The following is a 21,271-nucleotide window of genomic DNA, read 5'->3' as shown; positions in this document are numbered from 1 at the left end:
CATCCACTTCTTAGCAAAGAGGCACAGCAATGGGCAGAAGAGCGTGGGTTCCACACTGGTCTATCACATACCACACTCTGAAGTTGCCAACCTGATAAAATAATTGAATGGTCTTTTCAATATTCTGCTGATATGCCAGTTTGAGACATTACCCTAAAAGAAAGGATATTGTCTTTCAGGATGAAGTATACACTCTAAATAAATAAGCAATGGTAAACTATTGAGTTCAGGAACCAAAGTGTGGAAAGTAGTTGAGCAGTAATTTTTAAAGAAAACCTACAAATAAATAAGAAAACAGTAAAAAAAAAAAACAACTCTGAAAAAGTATGCGTAGTTTTATTCCTAAGATTCAGTGAAGCACAGTTTTATTTTCTAATATATGGTAGGCTGAATCTAAAATAGCTCCCAGTGATCTCTGTCTACTGGTATTTATGCCCTTGTTTAAGGTATAGGCTTAGTGACCTACTTTTTATGAATAGCACATGGCAAAAATTATAGGATGTTGGTTCCTAGATCAAATTAAAGAATATAGTGACTTCTGTCTTGTTACTTATTTTCCCTCTCCCCTTTGCTTACATAGTAGTATGTTCTCCATGGCAGGGAAACAAGGATCTGAAGCCAAAAGCTTGTGAGGCACTGAATCTTATCAAAACCATTATTGTGAATTCACTCCAATTCAAGTCTTAAAACAAGACTATATCTTCACAGGATTAATTGCCATCTTAACAGTGTAGTGTCTTATTGTGGTTTTCATTTGCATTTCCCTGATAACTAATGATGTTGAACATCTTTTCATATACCTGTTGGCCATTTGGATGCCATTTTTGGAGGAATGTCTGTTCAAGTCTTTTCCCCATTTTTAAGTTATTTTTTGTTTGTTGCTATTGAGTTGTAGGATTTCCTTATATATTTTGGATATTAATCTCTTATCAGGTACATGGCTTACAAATATTTTCTTCCATCCCATAGTTTGCCATTCATTTTGTTTATTGTTTTCTTTGCTGTGCAGAAACTTTTTTGTTTGATGTGTATTTTTGCTTTTATTGCCTGTGATTTATTTTGATGTCCTCCAATAACATCATTGCTAAGACTAATGTCAAGAAGCTTTTACTTTTTGTTTTCTTCTAAGAATTTTACAGCTTCAGGCCTTACATTTCAGTTCTTAGTCCATTTGAGTTTTAAAACAACTTTTTAATGTTTTATTTATTTTTGGGAGACAGACAGAGACAGAGCATGAGTGGGGGGGTGGGTAGAAAGAGAGAGGGAGACACAGAATCTGAAGCAGTCTCCAGGCTCTGAGCTATCAGCATAGAGCCCAATATGGAGCTTGAACCCACAAACTGTGAGATCATGGACCTGAGCAAAAGTAGGATGCTTAACGAACCGAGCCACCCAGGCACTCCCAATTTGAGTAGATTTTTGTGCAATCTTGTGGTCCAATTTTGTTTATATATTTATTTTTGCATGTGGATATCCAGAGTTTTTTCTATCCCACGTATTGGAAACCGTCCTTTCCCAGTTGTGTATTCTTGGCTCTCTTGTCAAAGATCAACTTTTGTCAAAGATCAGCTGACCTTATATGGATGAGCTGATTCCTAGACTCTCTAACCTGTTCCATTGGGCTCTATGTGTATCTTTATGCCAGTGCCATACTGTTTTAATTACTATAGCCCTATAACTTTGAAATCAGGGAGTGTGCTGCCTCAAGCTTTTCTCAAGATTACTTTGACTACACTGGGACTTTTATCATTCCATATGAATTCTGTTGTTTTTTTCATTTATGTACAATATACCATTGGGATTTTAATAGGGGTAGCATTGAATCTCTAGATCGCTTTAGGTGGTATGGACAGTAACAATATTAAATCTTCCAGTTCATAAACAGGGAATATCTTTCCATTCAGTGTGTTTCCCTTAATTTCTTTTATAAATATTTATAGTTTTTAGTTTAGAAATCTTTCACTTCTTTGGTTAAGTTTTTCCTAAGTATCATATTTTTTTTGATGCTATTGTAAATCAGTTGCATACTGTTTGTGGGAACATAAAATGCTGTGGCAGCCTTGGAAGGCAGTAGGGAGGGTTCTTAAAAAATTAAAAATAGAACTACCATATGATCCAATAATCCCTCTTTTGAGTGTATATTCAAAAGAACTGAAATCAAATCTTAAAGAGACACCATGTCTCTTTTCCATGTTCAGTGCAGTATTATTCACAATAGCCAATATATGGAAATGACTTGTATGTGTCAACCAATAAGTAAAGATAATATGGTATATACATACAATAAAATATCTTTCAGTCATAAAAAAGGAAGGAAATCCTGCCATTTTCAGCAACACGGATGAAGCTGGAGGACATTACAGTAAGTGAAATAAGCCAGGTATAGAAAGACAAACACTGTATGATTCCACTTATGTGAGGTATCTAAAATGGTCAAACTCATAGAGGCAGAGAACACAATAGTAACAGGGACTGAGATGAGGCGGATATGGACAGCTGTTTTTCAAAGGACATAGTTTCTGCTATACTAGATGACTAAGTTCCAGAATTCTACTATACAACACAGTACCTACAGTTTGCAATAGAGGTATTGTGAGCTTCAAAATGTGGTTAAGAGGGTAGATCACGTGTTAACTGTTCTTGCTACAAAAATAAAAACAGAAACAGGGACATGAGATAATTTTTGGAGGTGATGTGTATATTTACCTTAATTGCAATCATGGTATCACAGGTGTTTGCTTATGTCTAAACTCATCAACCTGTACACATTTACTATGTACAGTTGTGTGTAAATTGTGCCTCAATAAAACTACTAAAAATAATTTTAAAAGTAAGACTACAGTTTTGTCCAACACCTTCATTGCAGCCTTGTGAGAGGCCCAGAGCCAGAGGAACAAGACAAACTATGCCTAGATTCCTGACTCACAGAAATGGTGCAGTAAAAATGTTATGTTAAGCCACTAAGTGTTAGGTTAATTTAATGCAAAAACCTTAGGGGAAAAGCTTTATTTTTTCCCAGTGAGAATGATGTTAGCTATAGGTTTTTCATATAAAACCTTTTTATGTTGAGCTATGTTTCGTCTTAACCTACTTCGTTGAGTGTTTTTTATCATGAATGGATGTTGTACTTTGTCAAATGCTTTTTCTGCTTCTACTGAAATGATCATATGGATTTTATTCTTTCTCTTGTTGATGCGATGCATCACACTGATTGATTTGTGGATATTGAACTACACTGGCATCCTGGAAATAAATTCCTTTTGATCATGGTGAATTAATTTTTTAAATGTATTGTCGGATTCAGTTTGCTATTATTTTGTTGAAGATTTTTGCATCAATATTCATCAGAGATATTGGCTTGTATTACTCTCTTTTCTGCTATAATGTCTTTGTCCGGTTTTGATATCAGAGTAATGCTGATCTCATAGAATTAACTTGGAAGTTTTCCTTCCATTTTTGGAATAGTTTGAGAAAAATAGGTATTAACTCTTCTTTAAATGTTTGGTAGAAATCAGTAGGTTGTCTTAATGCTTTGTTGATTATGTCCTTTGCTGTGCAGTAGCTTTTTATTTTGATGTTGTCCCTACAGTTTATTTTTGCTTTTGTTTCCCTGGTCTCAGGAGACATGCTTAGAAGTATTTTGCTATGGCCAATGTCACAGAAACTACTGTCTGTTCTCTCTTCTAGGATTTATGGTTTCAGGTCTCATATTTAGGTCTTTAATCCATTTTGAGTTTATTTCTGTGTATGGTGATAGATAGTGGTCTCGTTTCATTCTTGTGCAGGTAGCTATCCAGTTTTCCCAACACCATTTGTTGAAGAGACTTTTTCCCATTGGATAGTCTTTCCTGTTTTGTCAAATATAAACATATTTGACCAACAAACATAAAAATTTAATTGTGGGTTTATTTCTGAGCTCTCTATTCTGTTCTATTGATCGATGTGTTATTTTTGTGTCAGTACCATACTACAGCTTTATTGTACACCTCGAAATTTGGGATTGTGATACCTCTATGTTTGTTCTCCTTTTTCCTTTTAAATTTTTTTTTCATTTATTTTGGAAAAGAGAGAGAGAGGGAAAGAGAGAGAGAACAGGGTAGGGGCACAGAGAGAGGGAGAGAGAGAATCCCAAGCAGGCTTTGTGCTGTCAGTCCAGAGCCCAATATGGGCTCAGTCAAAATCAAGAGAAAGACACTTAACCAGTTGAGCCACCCAGGCACCCCTTGTTCTTCTTTTTCAAGACTTTTGGGATCTTTTGTGCCTCCATACAAATTTTAGAATTTTTTTTTCTAGCCCTGTGATAAATGATGTTTGTATTTTGATAGGGATTGCATGGGATAGTATGGACTTTTTAGCAATATTTTGTTTCCCAATCTATAAGCACGGAATATTTTTCCATTTGTTGGTGTTATCTTTAATTTCTTATATCAATGTTTTATAGTTTTCAGAGTGCAGGTCTTTCACCTCCTTGACTAAGTTTAGTCTTAGGTATTTTATTCTTTTTGGTGCAATTGTAAATTGAATTGCTTTCTTAATTTCTCTTTCTGCTTCTTCATTATTTGTGTACAGAAATGCAAGCGATTTCTTTACATTGATTTTATATCCTGCGACCTTACTGAATTCAATTAGTGGTTCCGGTAGTTTTTTGGTGATTCCTTAGGGTTTTTTTATACGTGGTATTACATCATCTGCAAATAGTGAGTTTTACTTCTTCTTTACCAATTTGGAGGCCTTTTATTTCTGTTCCTTGTCTGATTCCTGTGGCTAGGACTTCCAGTACTATGTTGAATAAAATGTCAGCTTGGTTCCCGACTGCGTCTCAGCCCTTCCTACCATTTTTGATGTGGCCTCTCTCTATGTAGCTGTGGAGAATCTGTTCTGCCAGCCTTTGGGTCATTTTCTAAGTTATTTATGCTAATGTGGGTGTTATCTAGTTGTATCCATGGGAAAAGGTCAGTGTAGGGTCCTCCCTTACACTGCCACCTTTCCCAGAAGTCCTACATTTTCTTAATTCAGGATGTTTCTACCATTTTGAAAAATTTCTAATAATTTCATTCCATCTGCATCATCAATAACTGTATGGTCAGTTACATTCATCACATTTTAACTATATTTCAACTCAGAAGTTAAAAGTTTAAAAGTTTAAAGTTCAAACTGTAAAGCTTAAAAGTTTAAAAGTTATTAAAGCAAACACGATCTAAACTTAGTTCTGCATACAGGCAAGACTGAGGTAAACAATAAATTGTTTTTCCTTAACTAGACATTCTCGACTAGTCATACTTGAGGATTTTATTTTTGAGTATTCAATCAGGTTTAATAGGACCAAAGTGATACACGTGCAGGAATGCTAAACACGAAGCAATGATCTAAATTTGAAGTATTTCTTTTCTGGTCTCTACATCTGAAATGAGAAATGTGCTCCTTCATTTCTCTTGTGTGCTGGGTGACAGATGGGAGAAGAGCTTCTTCTACGTCTCTCCTGCAGTCTCAATGCCCGAGGGTAGCGTTGCAGTCCCCAAATCTCTAGCTTCATAACTTTCAGATGTGCTATTTCTTTGAACACTTCAGAGACATGCAGCGAAGTAACTGAAAGGATGCTCAATTCCATATCTCAGTCTACAAGATGGCCTGGGATGTCCTGTCCTCGCCTCTGAGGTAGGCCATGCCTCTTGAAAGGTGAACCTTTGTGCTACCTCTTAGTGACTTCCTTCCTTCTATAGCCCCATGAAAAATTTTCCCCTATGGATGTATTACTCCCTGCTTTCCAAATTGGTCATGGACACGAGTCATATTTATAAAATTCTGTTCCAACCTAAATGGAAATTTCTGGCATGTAATCAGGCAAATATTTCTGGCATGTAATAGCAAATATCAAAAACTGACCAGAGGAGAAACCTTGTAAGATGAGATACATATGAGGTTTATATGGGAGGACTATTTCTATGCTAATCAAGCTCAACAACTATTTGTTAAATGAATGATTTTTTTTCCCTTTTCTTATTTCCTTTCTGAATCTTGGAAAGTTTAGCCTGTACAATTTGTTATCCAAAACTGAATTTTTTACAGATATTAACTTGAAGGTTTTGAAATTGAGACCAGGTGGTTCAATCCAGGGCCTTACATTTGGAATACTGGATTCCCCTAGGGTAACAGTCTGTCAGGAAAACATTTATGCAACACAAAGATAAGTCCAGATCCTTGTGCCAAGACTTGAGGGGAATGAGGCTCTCTGCATGAACTAATATAAAGTTCTGACCGCGTTGATGAACAGAAAATGGTGAAATTGTAAATGCATAGCTATTATGGAGATGGAGACATTGCCTTTTAGAGATTTCTTCTGGTTTCATTCCACTCTGGGGATACAAGATCAGGAATATTTTTCACCAGTTTAACATATCAGAGCAGTGTAGAAATACTGTTCTGGCAAGAAAGGTTTTCCTATCTGTGAAAGTTTCTAAGTTAACAAGATTTATTTATCCTTTAGTTCACCAGCATTATATTGAACAGAGTTTGTCTCCACTATCCGTTTCTGCACACGTGCTGTCAAACCTCTCCATATTTTTCATATTCCTGTTCATGTTTAGGGACTTTTTTTTTCTTCTCTAAAATCTCTGGATTTTTCACTCATATTGATTGCTTCTTTTTCCAAAAATTTTAAGTTTATTTATTTATTAAAAAAAAATTTTTAATGTTTATTTATTTTTGAGACAGAGAGAGACAGAGCATGAATGGGGGAGGGTCAGAGAGAGAGGGAGACACAGAATCTGAAACAGGCTCCAGGCTCTGAGCTGTCAGCACAGAGCCCGATGCGGGGCTCAAACTCACGGACCGCGAGATCATGACCTGAGCCGAAGTCGGATGCCCAACCAACTGAGCCACCCAGGCGCCCCTTAAGTTTATTTATTTTTGAGGGAGGGAGGGAGAGAGAGAAAGAGAGAGAGGGAGAGAGCTTGTGTATGCGAGCAGGGGAAGGGCAGAGACAGAGGCAGAGAGAGAATCCCAAGCAGGCCCTGTGCTGTCAGCGTGGAGCCCAAGGCAGGGCTCAAACTCACAAACCATGAGATCATGACCTGAGCCAAAACCAAGAGTCAGTCGCTTAAGGGACTGAGCGACGCATGAGCCCTCGCCAAATTTATTTTTGACTGAAGCATTTATTCTAAAATACTTGCTTTCTGAATGCCAAAGCGGACAATGACTGTGCTGTGGATTTAGGACTTTGCACTGCAGCTCCAAGCTCTGAGTTCCCAGACAGAGTCCATGTGTCCATCCTCAGGATACCCAAATTCTTAGCCTGTGGCTCAAGCCCGAAATAGAACTTGTTCATCCCAATGAATTTGCTTTCCAAAAGGCAGAATGTGACCCTGCCCACTTAGCTGGCTCCATCACGATATGGCGGTCCTCCCAATAGGCAAAGAGCAGTTACTACATACTCTTAGAGAAATAGAAAAAATAAACTTTTGGTCATGAGTCATTATTTAGAAGTATCACTTTGGTATTCTTTAACACACGTTTATCTTCTAAATTAATTCCCCAGCCAAAAAATAAAAAAAAATCAAGTTTTCTATTCCTATGTATTACATTAAGTTTCTTAGCATTTTATGCAGAATTCTAACCCTGTTTTTAAAACAACCACCACTTTTCTATACAAACCCAATGCTCTGGGTTTCTTATGCTTTCACATTTTGTTACCATTGCTATGTCCTCTGATATTTATAATACTTTGGTCTACTGATTCTTTTTTTTTAAGATCATTTAATTTTTACTTAAAAATGTATTGGAGTACAATTAACATGCAAGGTTATATTAGTTTTAAGGTGTACAAATATTGATTCATCATCTCTATATATTACTCAGGGCTCGCCGCTATAAGTGCAGTGGTTGTTGTTATATGATATTACCACATTATCGGCTATATTCCATATGCTGTAGTTTTCATCTCTGTGACTTATTTTATAATTAGAAGTTTGTGCCTCTTAAGCTCCTTTATCTATTTCACCTACCTGCCCCCCATCTCCTGCTTCTTCTTTAGCCGTATGTGGTCTTACCTTCTCCATGAAGATTTCCTAAATGACTAAAGCTCTCTGTATCACACCGATTTAGATTTTAATATACAGTGTATCATGTAAAACTCAGAAGACTCAGCACAATCTTCCTACCTTTGCTAAACAAAAAATGCCTTAACTTCCACATACACATAATCAATAGTCTTACTGATTTTTCTGGAAGAGTTCTATAAATCAATCTCTCAAGTCATTACATTGGCAATTTCTGACAGAAATAGTACTTCTTTGCCCAACATTATCATAATTCTCTTGAGTGAAATCAATACTGTAAGCTCCTTGTCTAGTCTCTTAGTTTGTATTGGAATTATCACAAAAATCCCAATTACTGTAGTGAGCAAATTGAAGAAATACATCCAGGACGTCACGGTAACCTGAAGTTGGTGAGCAGAAGAAAATAGCTTCATCTGATCAAAGTTTAGGCTTTCCTAAAATTGGCTTCTTGGCAACGAAATATTAATGGTGGAAATAGTGGCAATTAAGAAAATAATTCATTAGCTATGTTCACTTCTATGACAGAGAGCTCTTTAAAGAAAATTACTGTTCCTTACTTGAAGTTAAGGCAGTAGTGTGGCACTACATATGTCCATCAGTTCTCTGAAATGCTCTGAAATGTTTGTTTTTCACTAATCAATTCTACCAAATCAGGATTTGTATGTGCAAAGTTGTGTCCCACCTATTTTTCTAAGTTTAAATTTGGTGCAGTGGTTGAGCCTCTTTTTTTTTAAGGATAATAAAAAATAAAGATGAGTTTATAAAAAAATTGGGTTTTTTCTAACTTTTGTATTCATTCTGAAAAGAGGCAGTCTAAAATCAAAATTAAACAGTTATATCAGAATGACACAGGACTAAAAGATCATTGTTCTGAGCTCTTTAGAAGAAAGAAATTGTGCTTTTTTGAGAAGACTACAAATGAAGTGTTCTCTGCTCTTTAAATAAGAACTGATTAAAAGATGACTTAAATAGAAACTCTAAAACAAAAGTGGTTGCAACTTTGATAAGAAGAAACAGATGTAGCTGGTATTCCTTGAGTTAACACAATTGAAATTCTAATACTGAAAACCCACATTAACTGTTATATTTTACAAATATATATATTAAAAAACAGTTCATGCCCACATGTTTGATTCTTTCAGATTGACCTTATTGACCAAAAATGCATTATCTACATCAAAACATTTATGAAAAAAATTTACTAACATGATAACCATTCCAATGAGAAGAATAGAATGAATATAAGTATAAAATCTATAGATAATTCAAAACCCAGTAGTATTTTATAACAAAGTAGACATTCAGTTATTTATTTCATGCCTTCCATACTAGAATGTGGGCAGATTCTATGTCTTTCTCATTCATCATTATATTCCTAGCACTAGATCGGTGGCTGGCTTATAATAACTACATAAGAATATTTGTTCATTGAAACAAAACAGACTCATAAATACAGAGGATAATTTGGTGATTGTCAGAGAGGAAGAGGTGGGGGAGATGGGTAAAATAGGGGAAGGGGGTTAAAATTTTAAGGTAGATTTATTTTCCTTTCCTTTCCTTTCCTTTCTTTTCTTATTTTATTTTTTAAGTCCATTTACTTATTTTAAGAGACAGAGCAAGTTGGGTAGGGAAAGAGAGAGAGGGGAGAGTGAGAATCTCAAGCAGGCTCTGCACTGTCAGCACAAAGCCCCATGTGGGGGCTCCAACTCAGGAATGGTGTGATTATGATCTGAGCCGAAATCAAAAGTCAAATACTTACCCTTAAGATTGAACCATGCAGGTTCCCCAAAGAAGGTTTCTTAAACAGAATAGAAAAAGCGTCAGCCATAAAAAAGGTTGATAAGGTGGACAACGTTAAAATTAAAAGCTCTGTTCGTCAAAATACACATTTAGGCAATGAAAAGACCAGACCCAGATTGCGAGAGGCACATGTAACTGGCAACACATGTAACTGTCAAAGGACTCGCATCCAGACATATAAAGCATATAAAGAATGACTACAAATCAGTAAAAAAATAATAAAATAAAATAAAATAAAATAAAATAAAATAAAATAAAATAAAATAGCAACCCAATTTAAAAAAATGGGCAAAAGGCTAGAAAACACTTTACAAACGAGGGTACCAGAAAGGCCACTGACAGATGGACAGGTGTTCCACCTCCTCATCAGGGAAAACCTTACCGGAAGCATCAGGAGGTGGCACCGAGCACTGCCAGAGCAGTAAAAACTGCAGAGCTGGCCGGGATCTGGAGCAGCTTTTGGAAGCTCCGGTGGGAGTGTGAACGTGTGACCGTTTCGGAACGCTGCCTGCATTTTCTCTACAGCTGACGCTGGCAAACCCAACGGTTCCACAACTAGGGGTGCCCCCCAAAGTGTATACATGTGTGCGCCGGAAGACATATACAAGAATGTCTGAAGAAGATTCTTCATAATCGTCTCAAACTGGACACATCCCAAATTCCAAAAACAGTAGATTGGATGGAGTAATTGTGGTGTATTCAAACAATGGATTACCATAAAGCGAGCGTGACACAAAATAATTACATATTGTGATTCCCTTTATGTAAAACTCAAAAATCAAGAAACAGTAACTTCTGGGATCAGAAATTAGGACAGTGATGACTTTGGGAAGGAGAGGTAGTGAACTTCAAAGGTACTTGGTCTGGACGTTGGCTACCATGGTGTGTTTATTTTGTGATAATTCAGTGAGCTGTAAAACTTGTGACTTGCATACATTTATATGTGTGTAAGAGAAGTTTTTAAAAAATGAATATTTGTTGATTAATTAATGGATGAATTAATGAATGAATATTAAACAATTGTAAAAATAACAAGACCTACTGTTTTGTGCTCAATAAAAGACCTGTACACCGTCTTGTATACACCAGCTTTCTATGAATTATGGTGACTTTTAGGTAGAATCAAAACAGCTCTCTCATATAATAATATTTAATTAGGTTTTGTGTTTAGTAATTTAAATATTTGGAAACAAGTCTAACCTAAATTTAAAAATAATAGATTCTATACAATGGTTACAAGAATATTTTATTTCTCCTCTTTCGTCTTTTTTTTCCTCTCTCTCTCTATATATTTAATTTTTTAAATATTTATTCATTTTTTAGAGAGAGCAAGAGACAGAGCCGAACGGGGAGGGGCAGAGTGAGAAGGAGACACAGAAACCCAAGCAGGCTTCAGGCTCTGAAATATCAGCACAGAGCCCAATGCGGGGTTCAAACTCACCAACCCTGATATCATGACCTGAGCCTAAGTCATACACTTAACTGAGCCACCCAGGCTCCCCTTTTTTCTCTAAATGTATTAATTAGGGTTTTGAGGAACATACAAGTGTGATTTCAAATTTATTGACCATAGTTTACCAAATTGCAAATCTTTTGGTCCCATTGAAAGATAGCTGTATTTTTCTTTAAATTTACCTTAAACCAGCTCACTATATTGTTTTAGCCTCAAGTTAGGGGAACTCTCAAATCAAGGACAAATGCCCATAAAATCATAGTTTTGAGGTAGTAATTATCATTGCTCTAATGGAAAAGTAAAATAAGTATGTAACTATTAAAATAAATGCCCTTCCACAGAAACTGGGAGACTACAGTGCTATTTTTCTTGGTGTTTACTTTTTAATGGGATATTTCCCAGGTCCTTGAAAAAGACATTTTTGGGTCCTTAAGGTGGCAAAAGCCTAATTTAACTTTTAAAAGGATTTACAAATTTTTCAAAGAGACAGAGTAAGAACTTATTATAAGTTTTCTAAAATAAGTGGTATGATATGGGAGGGGAGGAATCTCTTTCCTTATTTTTATCAGGGAGAATAAAGCCTTTTATTTTTAATTTGCATTTGCCTTTACATAAGTATAGCCCAAATTAATAGTAGCAGAGTAGGGACGAAAGGCTACTAGCAGAAATTTCTGATTTTGATTCCAAGTTTCCAGTCCCAAACTTCATTAGACTCTTTTCCCCTTTAATCATATTTTATTTATTCTTCAGTGAATTCAGGTCCTATTTCAACAGTCAAGCTTGCGCAAAACCCCTTAGGCTGGGTTACCTTTCCTCCATGACTAAATCTGTACATATTTATTATAACAGATGGTGCATAATAATTCTTGATAATTAAAGTGTGGTCACTGGAGCCGAATAAAGACAGGATAAATGGTTGCTTATGTTATATAATGGAAAGAATGCAGAAGATGATACTGAAGGTTGCAGTTATGTTCCAGCCTTGCTGTACCAACTTGCTAAGTAATTATAATATCTTCTTCCATGGGTTACTGCAAAGATAAAATGAAATTATGTGATTAGCACAGTGTAAACCAGAGAGCAAAAGTAGGTCTGAATGGAGCTCAAGGAATGTTGCTGGGTTAAATACATTTTCAAAATCCTTCCAAGACCTAGGATTTCATGCTTTGCTGATTTTGGATTTAGGATAATATTGCAGGATTTGCTTCTTTAATTTCAGCACTTCTTTTCCTTCATGTCATTTTAAGTATTTACACTTCGGTTTTATTTGTTGAGTTCCTTCAATTTTTGTGACATGGATGCTCACCTTTGTGTGTGGAATCAGATTAATTAGGATCCATTGATGTCTCAGATTTATGTAAAATTGGAAATGGGCCTAATGGACATCTGGTATGAAAAACAAGTTGAAAGCATGTTATCTCCTTGGTGACAAAATAGATTTGATTTAGAACTACTAAACGGTATTATTCTTTAGAGGTTTTCCTTTTATTTATTTTGTATTTATTTTTAATCCAAACACTTGATTTTACCTGATAGAGAAGCAAAGTGATAAGATGTATTTGAGGATGCAGCATTAATTGATTCTTAAAACCCTTCTTCTCCATAAAACTTGAAAATATCATATAAAATACCAATTTCATTTCTAACCACATATTGGAAGATGCTAACATTTTCTGATACAATAAAGGAGGACTTTTCCACCTTCTAGAGAGTGTATTTTCTTGAGCATTGGACACATGCTTAGATACACCAAGCAGATTAGAACCCCTGCCCTGGAGATGCCGAATAAACACTGTCCGAGAGAGAAGCAAATAAGCATATTTTCAAGATATGTTTATGTAATAAACTATTTTTGAAAACTATAAATTATTTCTGCCTCAATTTTTTTCTGGTTGTCTGGCACAAATATAATATCTGAGAGTGCAGTCACTTATGCATATTTACACGAAGAGTAATCTGGTCAAATATCAGTATGATTAAATATAAAGAAGTATTTGCTAACAGCAAATATATTTAAGTTCTTATACAGTACCCCATAGGAAAAAAAGAACAAAACATATCTTAAAAGAGGGCTTTAGCAATATATATTTTTTGTTTTTAGAGAGTGCATCTTTATTACTAGCACAATATTATTAGCACATACATGAGTTTTAATATTATCATTTTTGTGTCTGGGTTGAAGTCAAAAGTATATATGTATTTTTATCATTTTATTTTATTAAAAAATGTTTATTCAGAGAGTGGGGGAGGGGCAGGGAGTCAGGGAGAGAGAGAGAAGCCCAAGCAGACTCCCTGCTGATAGCACAGAGCCTAACTCAGGGCTCCATCTCATGAACTGTGGGATTATGACCTGAGCTGAAATCAAAAGTGGGATGCTCAACCAACTGAGTCACCCAGACACCCCTATAAAACATATTTTTAAAGTTGAAATTAAAACAATCAAGTTGAGCTGTAATTGAGTAGAGAATGTAAGAAAGTGATTGATAAGAAAAATTGGTTAAGTGATGAAATCTATTAGGTTTAGATAATTTAAATTAAAACGTGAAATGATATAATGAAAGATAGTTTGAAAATAAGGTGACCAATACTTTACATTTAAATGTAGCAGGTAAAAATTCCATATATTTTAGTTTTGAAGTATCAGACACCCCTCTGGAGACCAAGTGAAAATCCGATGGGCCTGGGTATGTCTAGCAAAATGGACGAGACCGGAATCCTGATTTGTTGCCAGTGTTCTAGCTACATGAGGAATGAGGAGCCTCTGAGGAAAATTCATTCAACCAGAGGGAAGAATAAGCCATAAATACTAAACATGAATTTCTGAAAAGAATAGATATTTCAAGTACATCCTTTTTGGTATTATTGAATTATTGGCCTATGACCAGTACTGTGGGAGCAGAAGAAATACAACCATGAGGGCCCATTAATAAACCATTATGGGAAAGTAGAAACCAAGCATTCCTTTCCCCCACTTTACCACATGCTGCTGTCAGAGCACTGTAAGTGGCTAAAACCATAGAAGTCATCAAAGGGACACTGTCATCATGGTAGCATTCTGGGAGACTCTGTAGTGCTCAGAAGGAGCTGCCTACCCATCCTGTCACCCCCTACACTGCTTAAGCAACACTGTGCTAGATGAAATAGACATATTTCTAGGTGTATATGAGGAATCCCTGAATCAAAGAAATAGGTGAAAAATTTCATGCAGCCAATAATCCTTCATCAGAAATGTTAAGGCAGGGGCACCTGGGTGGCTCAGTCAGTTAAACGCCCAATTCTTGATTTCAGCTCAGGTCATAATCTCACTTTGTGAAATTGAGGTTCCCCGTTGGGCTCTGCACGGATAGCATGGAGCCTGCTTGAGATTCTCTCTCTCTCCCTCTCTCTGCCCTGCCTCTGCTTGTGTTCTCTCTGTCTCTCAAAATAAATAAATATTTAAGAAAGAAATAAATATTAAGGCGATGGTAAAGAAAAATGAAGTTATTCTTCTTAGTAAGACTCCATCCCTAAGTACAGGTGAGGCCTAAGGAAAGTGGAAGAACTTTAGAGTAAGTGATTGAATATCCCTTATCCTCTAAGAGGAAATAGTTGGAGAAGTTCTCATAAAAGGCTCTTTGGTTTTGCATGATTTTCCAAGAGTCTCAGTATTTGAGGAAGTGTGATGAGGGAGGGCTTGAAGAAGGTTGTTGGGTGGATAGACTTTGGTCTACCTGGGTAGGCTCCTGAAAGGAGCTGTTGGCAAACACATATTGCACACTATGGACTTTCCAAGGCTTAGAATATGTTTTCTTTACCCCAGTAAACCTCGCTCTGTGATTTCCTTTGAGAAAGTTGTGAATGAAGAACATTGTAGCTTGGTCTCTCCTAGAACCTCAGGGTCATAAAAGGATTTTTGAAAGTATCAATGGACTCTGGTGGATAAGGTTAGAAAACAAATCCAGTAACAGAGCTGCTTCATACAAGAAGTAGCTTAGAGTAGCAATCTCTAAGTCTATGTGGGTGTTATGGACTTGGTTTCCTTTTGATCCAAGGGTCCTATTAATAATAGCAACTCAAAGAAAAATTTGGTAACCCTTAGTATGTGCCTAACAATCTGCTAAGTACTTTATTCACACTATCTCCTTTATTCCTCATAATCACCTTATGAAATAGCCATTATTACTATCCCCTTTTAACAGATGAAGAAACTGAGGTTCATAGGTGATGGATGACTGCCTACATTCTCACCATCTTTTAGATGCCAAGCACTGTGCCAAAAATTTCACCTGCATCATTAACTTTAATACTCAGATCCACTGTTTAAAATGATGATTTCTAAGACTTGAGCTATATTAAATGTCCTTAGATATGGTTTTATTTATTTCTTTATTTTTTTAAATGTGTTTCCTGGAAGCTCAGGCTTACAATTCAGGTGTGTTACCCAGGGGGCTATGTTAGGATAGGAACTAAACTTTTCTGAAGTTGGTGGGTCAGAAATACATCTATTTTCTTTCTATAGAATTAGATCTCTAAATGTATTTGAACATAATCTCTAAAGATGTTATGTAATATAACATTGCCTTATAGCAAGTATTTAAAAACAAGGAGGCTTGCTTATAAATAGCTGGTTATTTTCTCACTTCTTTTTTTCTCAGCACATTTCTCTTCAGTGTTTGGTATCTTTCCAGAGCTAATTACCCATTGTTAAAGAAAACATTGCACCAGAAAAGAGGAGTATGCAGAAGTTGATGTTATTCCAGTATTATTGCCAGCAAGAGGGGAGAGAACACAGACCAAGTCTGAATAGTCAATTCTGCTGAAACAAAGGGTGGAGTGTTTCTTTAAGTGCTGAAATGAGTTAGTGGAAAAGAAGTGGAATACATTGTGGGGAAGTTGATCAATGGTATAAGTGGAACGCACTGAGTTTTCCCTGAGTTTGTAAATGTGTTTATGACTAGGTCATCTGTGTTTGCTAACTGACTCTCATCCAAGGTAGGCTTCTGACCTCCCACAGAGACTGGGAGGGTGTTAAGTCCTTTCATAATGTTTATGATTTAAGGAGATGGTTTTCAGGTCTTTGAGAAAGATGTTTCCTGAGTTGTAAAACTTGCAAGAGATGGGGAGAAGATTTACATATATTTCAAAGAGGCAGAGAGAGAAGTTACAACAGTAAGTTTTCTAAAGTAAATGCTCTAAGAAAAGGGAGGTCAGGGGTTATAGTCAGAAAGAAATCTGACTTTGAAGACCTTGAAGACCATCTCGATCACCATCATCCTGACGTTTTTTGATGTATCTGCAACCTTCTCAGGAGTGTTTTTTTGCAGTTTTGGTCTTTCTTTCTTTCTTTCTTTCTTTCTTTCTTTCTTTCTTTCTTTCTTTCTATGTTTATTCATTTTGGAGAGAGACAGAGGCAGGACACGAGTGGGTTAGGGGCATAGAGAGGGAGACACAGTATCCAAAGCAGGCTCCAGGCTCCGAGTTGTCAGCACAGAGCCCGACGCGGGACTGGAACTCATGAGCAGTGAGATCACAACCTGAGCCGAAGTCGGAAGTTCAACTGACTGAGCCACCCAGGCACCCTGAAGAGCTCTTTTTTTTAATGTTTATTTATTTTTGAGGGGGGGTGGGCAGAGAGAGAGAGAGAGGGGTGGGGGACAGAGAATCTGAAATGGGTTCCGCACCAACAGCAGTCAGCTGATGCGGGCTCGAACTCAGGAACCATGAGATCATGACCGAGTTGAAGTTGGATGCTGAACTGACTGAGCCACCCAGGCACCCATAAGAGGAGCTCTTAATATTCTTATTGTCCAAGCTGAGAGAGCATTCCAGCTATCAGCTTTCCCACAAATCCAGGCAAACAAGTTTGAGACTTAAGATTTATCTTTGCTGCTTTTTAACAACCTCTTTATTTCATGCTACATTTAATCCAGTTGTGGTTGGCTGTCCTGGAGGCAGCCTCTATTTCCCCTCTGTGCCAACACTGAAACAACATTTTTGTAACATTAAAAAAAAACTGATTTTGCAACATGCTAGTGAATGATGTAGATTTTACTAAAGAATTATCCGGAGACAAAGGATAAGAATTTAGGTCACACAAAACATACAATCCTAAGTTCCCTCAAAGGCCCCCTTCCTTCCATCCCTTTTGTACTTCCTGTGAACATCTGCCCTTCTGGAACAAAGAAAAGGCTTTCTTTCAGGTTTATCAAAGATTACCCCAGGGCCAGGAAATGGAAACACAGTCTTTGTGTATGCCTACCAAAATAACCGCCCCACTCTCCTCAGCCCCCAACACAGTGGATTCTTCCATGAGGAGATTTCACTGCTAAGGTGAAGAAGATAGTTCCATATCAGTAGTTATATTAAGATCCTTCTTATCTAAATGTGAATAGTACTTTAGCAGCTGAATAACTTTTTTCAAATCTATAAAAACTTGAAAGAAAAGTCCTGAGGAAAGAAATGCCTACATAAAGTTATCATTTCCAAGACCCTGAAACTTTCAGCCAGAGCTAAATCACTGACGCGTGATTTTACTGTGAATTCTGGCTCTTCCTTACTCATGCATAATTAAGTTACATTTCTTAGCTCCTCATGATTCTGCCAAAGCTCTCGGGCAAATCAACTCAACTTTCCCTGAGTCCTTCCTGGTATGTGGCTAAAGCTCAGTTTTGTTTCCCTTTAATGAAGAATTAAATCATAGAATCCATAAACTAAGCCAGATCATAGAAAATTTAAAGCAGGTCATTATAGTCTAGTGACTTCACCAATCCTTTGTGCCTTTCTTCCTTTTCGTAAAGCAGGTGATAAAGTAAGCTTTTGCTGTTCAAGGATAAGTAATTCTCAGGTATTATTTTTGGATCATAATACTAGTTCAGCAGCTACAGTGCTATAGGGTTAGATTCTAAGAAACTTCCTAGCAATAAGTTGTACACAGACAGAAAACCATGACTTTCAAAGAAAGAATAAAACCCATCATCACCATGTTATGAGCTTCTTTGTGTCAATAGGCTCCTACTTAGGGAATGAATGTAAGATACTCTTTTAATACTAAAAAAACCCAGATCTTTTGTTGTCTTTAAAATAGAAAGTTGATAAGACTATTAATTAACGGTTGGTTTAAAATCTCCTACTAAAAATTTCAACTCCCAGTTTGTCAATTTGTATTCTAATCAAGCATTGTATCATTAATGGATTTAAGTTCCTAGAGAAATCCAGAAAGGCTGTTTTAATCTGTCATATAGCTGATAAAGTGTATAGATACAATAAAGTGTAATGGAACAAAACCTATTATTTTTTTTTCTTCCAAGTATCACTATCCAGTCAAGGTATTAAAGGCATGAACAAGATAAATAATGTACACATTGTCTGGATGGGCTAGTTCCACATAAAAATTGTTAGAAAGTTTCAGAAGGATAACTGAGGTTAAAAGGTAGCCTAATCCCTTAAATCTCCTGCTGAATATCAGAAAATAGGAGGAAAGATATAGAAACAGGAAAATAATGATTACAAAGGAGAAATGGTATTGTAGAAAATTAAACAATACTGTGGATTTTTTTACCCATTGCTTATTTATTTATTTATTTATTTATTGAAGTAATCATTTCTTTTTTTAAATTTTATTTATTTTTTTAAATTTAAATCCAAGTGAGTTAACATTTAATGTAATAATAATTTTAGGAATAGAATTTAATGATTCATCACTTAAATATAACACCCAGTGCTCATCCCAACAACTGTCCTCCTTAATGCCTCTCATGCCCTCAGCCCTTCCCCCCCACCCAATACCCCACAAGCAACCCTCAGTTTGTTCTCTGTATTTAAGAGTCTCTTACGGTTTGTCTACCTCTCTGTTTTGATATTATTTTTGTTTTCCTTCCTTATGTTCATCTGTTTTGTATCTTAAATCTACATATGAGTGAAATCATATGATACTTGTCTTTCTCTGACTGACTTATTTCACTTAGCATAATTCACTCCAGTTCCATTCATGTTGCAAATGGCAAGATTTCATTCTTTTTGATCGCTGAGTAATATTCCATTGTATATACCCATTTCTTATAAGAAAATTTAAAGTAACATTCATCTCAGTTAAAGTAACTGTAAAAGTAGAAATAGACATAGAAGTAGAAATTTGCAGGAGAACAGGGTGGAGGGCACCAGCTTACTATCCATCTTCCACTTCCTACCCATTCAGTTAGCCATGTTTTTAGAGGGGCAATCATAAAAGTTGGAACCACGAGAAAGAATTTCTGCCAAGGAAAGGAGATGGATAAGACATGATCAGTCAGAGTAGTTCTAACAGCAGTACCTTATTGAAAAGAAGGTAGACAGAGAGAGAATTGAATAAAATAAAAAACACAATTCTTCAAGGGCAGCACATCTTGGCTCAAATATCTTCCTAGCAGTTTTGTAAAGCGGAAAATGTAAAGGAAAGACACACAGAAGAAATACCTCTGTGGAAGCAGTCAAGGGGAAGTGACAGCGGCACAGGGAAGAGGTGATGGCCAGAAGACTGGAAGGTGGGGACATAGCGTCTAAGATGGTGTGGAGTGTTTTTTTGAGAATGGATCCCATTTGCCATGTTAAGAGCTGCCTTATGTAAGGTTCATTCTAGTAATTTGGACATCATTAGCTGTTTTTTGATAAATAGTTCTCATATATTGACAGGGCCTGGAGAAAATATTACAAAAGTTCCTAAGTACATTTGTTAGAATTTGCACCATTTCTGAACTGTATTATATAGCAAAGTGGAAAATGTAATGTAGAGCAAGAAGTTGGGAATCTAAAGATAGCACAAAATTAATAAAATGTTGCACAAAGGACATTCTCATATATTTCACCATGTTTTGAAATAAGTTTTGGGTTATTTTTTCTCATATTCTTTTTACGGAAGGTTAACTGTAGCATGTTCAAGTATTTGGAATATACCAATTGCTTAGATGGAAGGGTATTTAAATTTTCATGCCTTGACTATCATTCTATAAGTCAAAACATAGTTTTGATGGGTTTACACTTATATTTTTATTATCTCTTTTTCAACATTGTATGTGGATGTATCATTATTTTGACAATTTTAAACAGTTCTTCAATTTAGGCTCAAGTAGGAGAAATATTAGAAGCTGCAACAGATTTCAGAATTTAAGTACGATTCATACTCTCTAAGGCAAAAGAAAATGACATGATAAAAAATCAGTAAAGAACTCTGAAAATATTAATGTGTTCCCTACATAATCTTTTATATGAATGTAATGAAAATTTAAAAAATCATGGGAGGGAATAATTGCTTTTAAAATTGCTAATGAAAATTCGCTTTGTAGGTATAGTCAATTATGCAGATTTTGACTACAAAAAGACACATGTCCACTTTTGAAATATTGGAAGGGTTTGGTTTTTGCCTTTAGCTTTTGGCCCTTTCAGTGATAACACAGCTGAGGTGGATATACATATCTTAATGACTCATTCCCTGATGAATGCAACTCTGTCCAATAAAACAAGGGGTGTTTAGAATTTTTCATAGCAACCAGATTCCACAAGAGCTGCCTGATTTAGCAAAGCATTCAGTCAGAGAATGTGACTGTCTTTGCAATAAGAAACAACGTTTAGAAGAATACATTGTAATTAAACTCTAGGACTTGAATATAGCAATTATATGTGGAAACTCAACTTTTCTCTCATAAAGATGAGATGTAAGTGACCTATGACTGCCAATCTCTTTTATGCTTTTAATAAATAGCATGTTCAACTTTACATTTTTACAAAAAGTTTATTTATTTAGTCAAGTTCCCTATATGGATGCTTAAATTAAATTTATCTCTAAATTCCACATAGATCATGGTCAGGTTTTACACCTACTCTAGTGGAAGAAACTTGTTCAAGCACAGAGACAGACATTCGTCCAATGAATTTGGTGGTGGCAAACAGAGGTGGGTGGTACTTTCATGACGGCATGCCCCTGCCCAAATTGTCTTTGTATAAAATAGGTCAT

At 36.0% G+C, this 21,271-nt stretch overlaps 1 pseudogene; it reads right to left on the bottom strand.

Moving 5' to 3' along the window:
* Positions 1-21,271, bottom strand: part of LOC122469998 — a 95,863-nt pseudogene that overhangs the window by 14,676 nt on the left and 59,916 nt on the right.

The sequence above is a fragment of the Prionailurus bengalensis genome, chromosome D3, assembly GCF_016509475.1.
Source record: "Prionailurus bengalensis isolate Pbe53 chromosome D3, Fcat_Pben_1.1_paternal_pri, whole genome shotgun sequence".
NCBI lineage: Eukaryota > Metazoa > Chordata > Mammalia > Carnivora > Felidae > Prionailurus > Prionailurus bengalensis.
Note: the sequence above shows the minus strand (reverse complement) of the source record. Positions and strands in the feature narration are given on the sequence as shown.